This window comes from Triticum dicoccoides, chromosome 3A (assembly GCF_002162155.2).
Source record: "Triticum dicoccoides isolate Atlit2015 ecotype Zavitan chromosome 3A, WEW_v2.0, whole genome shotgun sequence".
In the NCBI taxonomy this organism is placed as follows: Eukaryota; Viridiplantae; Streptophyta; class Magnoliopsida; order Poales; family Poaceae; genus Triticum; species Triticum dicoccoides.
This window is the reverse complement of record NC_041384.1, coordinates 642554058-642559278: the sequence shown is the minus strand read 5'-3', so window position 1 is coordinate 642559278 and position 5221 is coordinate 642554058. Positions and strand designations below refer to the sequence as shown.

General features: G+C 44.4%; 1 long non-coding RNA gene across 1 annotated transcript; it reads right to left on the bottom strand.

The window, feature by feature from the left end:
• Window positions 1–932: 932 nt before the first annotated feature.
• LOC119269844 lies at window positions 933–4010 on the bottom strand. Its single transcript, XR_005133761.1, has 4 exons — window positions 3684–4010; window positions 3542–3594; window positions 2913–3167; window positions 933–1372 (listed from the first exon to the last, which is right to left on the bottom strand). It is a non-coding gene; the product is annotated as an uncharacterized LOC119269844 (long non-coding RNA).
• Window positions 4011–5221: the final 1211 nt, after the last annotated feature.

Here is a 5221-nt window from a genome sequence, read left to right as displayed (position 1 = left end):
ATTTAGTATATGTTCAGGAAAGTAGGCCATGCCAACTGATTTAGGGTGAGATTGAACATACCGCGCGCATCCTCAAGTCATTTGGTACGGTGAGGTGGAATGTCTGGTGGAGGCCGCAAAGTCCTGATGTGTCTGCGCACTGTACACTATGAATGAAAGAAAACCCTCAAATCAGCTCGAATAAAAATGAATTCACGGTGATTTCGGCCAGGTGATTAAAGGAGGCAGATGAACTGGGATAATAGATGAGATAACATCTCATTAAATTAGTTATCTTGTTGTCCATGAGAAAGAACCCTCAGTACGGCCGATTCCCCAACCGAGCGGAGCTGGGTCGACCGCGAGCAGTGTCGAGAAAGTCAATGGCGATAGGCGGCGGGAAGCGGAAGTGGCGAAATGCAGTGGGGTTTGCCAGCAGCCTGGCGGTGGCGACATGCGTCGAGCTAAGTGGTTACCGCCGCGATAGGCGGTGCCATGCATAGACTCGGAGCAGCTTGTGCATGTATGAATGGGGACCGGAGGGGGTGGCAGGCGGGGTGAGGGTTTTTGTGACGTGGGGATGGTGAGGTTTTTTTTAATTGGGTGGTGAGGGTTTTCTGTCCCACAAAGAATTTCGGAGGTAACGGTTTGCTAGAGCCAACCGTGTGTAATTAACGCAACATGCAAAATGAAAGTCATTGCACACGGTTCTAGTTTTAGGAACCGTGTGTGATTGACATACTACCTCCGTCCTAGTTTATTGGTCCCCTTTGTAATTTGTACCAAATATTTAACTAAGAAATGTTTATGCATGTCACCAAAATTATATCATTGAACACTATGTTGAAATACGCATCCAACGATATAATTTTTCTTGACCTGTAGTGTTCATGGATGCAACATTCAACATAAAAATAGATGCAGTATTCATGAATGGAGATGAGAGACACGTCTAGTGCAAAATAAATTTCACAGAACCATCTTAACACATGTAGTGTTCATGGATGCAACATTCAACATCTCAACTCGAAGAGATCACAAGGACACACACAACCATCATCAAAAGGTTGGTACCTTCACTAGAGTTTCACCACCAACCTAACCAGACCACTTCTCTAGATGTATGTACAAAGCGTCGAGGTCCTCCACCTTGAGGAACTCCGGACGGTGGTGTCGTCCTCCACCTCGGTGACCTCCAGACGGTGGTGTCGTCCTCCACCTCGGTGACCTCCAGACGGTGGCGTCGAGGTCCTCCACCCCGGGGACCTCCTGCGTCGCAATCACCTGGACGATAATCTGTATGACGCGGTCGCGGGGCTTCACGGTGAAGTCTGCCTCCGAGTAGTTGAAGAGCACGACTCCCATCGGGCCGCAGTAGTCCTCGTCGATCACCCTGCACCCAGTCACTATAATAATTAGAGGCAGATAGCGATTGAGTAGTGTAGAGGAATTATAAAAAGGGATACACCTCCTTAAGTTACTTTCTCAAACTAAATTATATAGATATGGAAATATAATGTACAATAGAACATACTGTACTGTCAAAGCAACCAAAACCTTGTAAAAGTTTCTGTTCGAAAGTTAAATCACTTACACCACCGTGAATATATTTCAAGGAAAACCCTTGATTTGGAAGTTTCAAATAAAAGAAAGGTCCCATTCCATTTGGATACTATTGATTACAGCTTACAGAATGATATATTGGTGGCTAAGAGATCAATCCATTGTTTAAATCCAAGAAAATAAACAGGGACAGAAGTGGGGATAATAATTTGTGTTTTGGATATGATTGATTACAGCTTATGGAAATGATATCTTAGTGACTAGTAAGAGACCACTACATCGCCAACAATCTTAGCCCACTCCATTGCAACCAAAACTATTTTAGGGAATAAAAGAGAAGAGCCCATTTCAGTAAAGCGGGGAGGGTATTTGTGAAGTCTGTCCTGCAATCTTTTCAAATGCAGAAAACATGGGAGACTTTCAGAGGTTTCCTGAGTCGGCACTATATTACTGCTTGAAATGAAGAGCATCAGCTGCTAACAATCTATACCATATGAAAAATCAACTAGACTTCACCGTGTGTGTACTACCAAGTAGCAACAAATTGAATGACTAAGTAAGTACCAAGTTTCAGTTGTACATCTCTACATGTTGTATATTTAGCAACCCACCCACAGAGCGATTCAAAGTTTTTGTACCTTACAGATTAAACCTAGGGATCAAAGGAAATAGACACATTCAGAATGCTAGGTACTTGTGGGGTCAGCACTAGAACGTTTCACACTTATTTTTCACAAAAAACATAGGAGGTTTGCTGTACTGAATTAGGAAACAGTGACAATGGCGGGGTGAATAATTTATTTTGTGCTTATACAAGGATGAAATCATGAGGTACTAGCACAGACAAAGCACTCACTAGTTTACCAATACAGGGCTACATTACTGCTCGAAATGAAGTGGCTTTGCTGCCAGAATTCACCGCTATAGAAACAAATTAAATGCCTAAGCGCCAAGCTCCAGCTCTACATTTCTACATGTTGTTGAGCTCTTCTAGAGCTGTGCACAGAACCAGCAGACTCAGACCAGCCTTATCCCCATCAAACTGATAATTCAAGGTATATCATCAAGTTGTTAGCTTCATTTTCTAAATCCTAGAGATGTATGCAAGGTATATTCATCCATCCAACTACACACCTGAATTGCTCTACCAAAAATTTCATCAGTCCACCGACAGGAATCACACTCAAACCGTCTCTATAGCTTCTGGCTACAGCCTAACTAACTTCTGCACATATTTTAGTTGTGTTCTTCTGTTGACTATCAATGTACTGAAGTCGTAATCTTGTCTTCACCAGGTTAAATGTGGCTCGGCTAACTCCCTAATGCAAGTAAATTCTGGAGCCCAAGGAAGAAGAGTATTGGGGACTGACCTGAATGGTAACCTACCACTTCAGCAAACTAGCAGTGTCGTCTCTCCCCGTCAACCCGAGCTTTTGGAAGAAACTCCGTCAGCGAATCTCTTCTAATCAACTTGATCTTTTCCCTGAGCTAGTATTTTATCGGATGCCCCCGAGGGACTCCCGTGACCGTCAGTGTTCATTTTGACACCTCTGGCTCAAAACATATTCAGTCAAGGCTCCCAAAATAATGGAACCAGATGGTTGGATGCCCTATTTCATTCAGATCTGGAGAGAGAGCAGTTGAATCATGGTGAAATAAAATCAAGTGAAAAGGAGGAAGAAGTTGAATTAGGTAGGTGAAAGTAACCGTGCAAGGACACAGATTAATCTTGAACTGCCTCACCAACTGAAGAAAATAATACATCAGTTTAATTTTCAGTTACATTTGGAAACTTACCCTGACGGGTTAATCTTACTATTATCTACTGACCTAACTCTTTAATCTCGAGAATTTGCACATCTAAACATGTGCATATAGCTTACGAATTCAGACAAACAAACAGCCTTCTGATGGCATACAACAATTTTCATCAATCAGATTTACATGCCACTTTTTTTCAGCAGTTAGCTGCAAGACTTCCTACAAGAAACAGACTTACCCTGAGGCCTTCCCCGCTGTCCTCCCCCATCAGATCTACGCTCGTCAGCGGCCCTGCATTCACAAGCAAGCACATCATATTATACCTGCAGAACCGCAGCGAGCGAGCACCAAGCAGAAAACAAACATATTGTCGGCCTTACGAGGCAGCGCGATGGCGGATTCACGGGAGAAGGGCACGGGCACGCCGGTGGGCCCGTTGGCATCGTCGCCATCGCCCGGACCCGGCGCTTGCTGTGGGGAGGAGGCAGAGACGGAGGAGACAACGGAGCGGCAGGGGCGGACGGAGACGGCGTGGAAGGGCAGCCGCCGCGGACGTGCCCCCACGGCGGGGTTGTGGGTTTAGGGGGAGGGGGGAGGGGGCGTCGCATCCAGCAAGGTGGAGGAGCTGTGCGTTGCTGAGGGAGATGGAGGAGGCGGCGCCGGTGTGGGAGCAGGAGGCGTGGCGGCTGTGAGGATTAGGGAATGAGAAGAGTGGTGGGTGGGAGTGGATGAGGTGGATGGTGCAGCAGTAAGTAGTAGCGTGTGTTGCGAAACACGCTACTCCTAAGTACTCTAGCAGTAGCGCGTCTATAAAAAGAGCGCTACTACTATACCTAGTCTGGAGGCAACGACCTGGCAATTTTAGTAGTAGCGCTGTTCTCTTCTATCGCGCTACTGCTAAAGGGATATTAGTAGCGCAGTTTTGTAGAGAGCGCTACTGCTATTTAGCAGTAGCGTCTGTTTTTAAACAGCGCTGCTGGTAAGTTTCTGTGTATAAGCTTTTCCCTAGTAGTGTAACATTTTGTCAGTTAAATTTTTGGTCAAAATTTAACACAAATTACAAAGGGGACCAATAAATGAGGACGAAGGTAGATTCCATTAGCCGAACTGATTGCATCCATATCCCACAGTTAGACATAAGTAAACATAGATTAAACATACTCAGACATAGATAATAAGCGTACACATACACAAGCATTGTTCAAACATAAGTACATAGTTCAACCGTCATTAAGCATACTCAAGCATACATAGTTCAACCCCACATCTCATCTCACATGGCAGCACGATCCTGAAGCTTCTCCGGTTACTCGGAGTACGCGTCGTGCTCCATCCTGCGAGAATACTTCTGCTTGAAGGAACCAATGGCCCGTCCTCTTGCATGCGCTAGAACACTTTGATACACGTCATGAATCTTGTGGTTGCAAAATGGGCATCGATAGCCGCCATCCCAGGTCCTAATATGCCTGTTATGCATTCCCGAATAAATCTCCCTCAGGATTTGCCTCTTGTACCTCCTCTGGACATCTTCATCCTCGCTGTCCACATCGTCAGACAACCCCTATACAAATAGTAAAACAAATTTGGCATCAAATCAATGTTTACATGCCGTGAAGTAGGATTAGAAATTTATGGCTATTTTTATACATATCTAGAGATTATGGTTCGATTTTTAAGCGCAGTCGTCTATGTATAGACCAACCTTGAAGAAAATAATGGCACAAACATATATGTAGGTCATTCAAAATCAATTGTCAAGTCCTGGCTAGGAATTATTAGCACGAACACTAACCCTAGTCAGATTACTAGCAGAAATCATTTGCATAGATGAAACAACTAATCACTTATCACTTGTACCATTCAAACAATCAATACACTACACGGATCTAACAAAACTTACTCAGATTTCATGGATTGA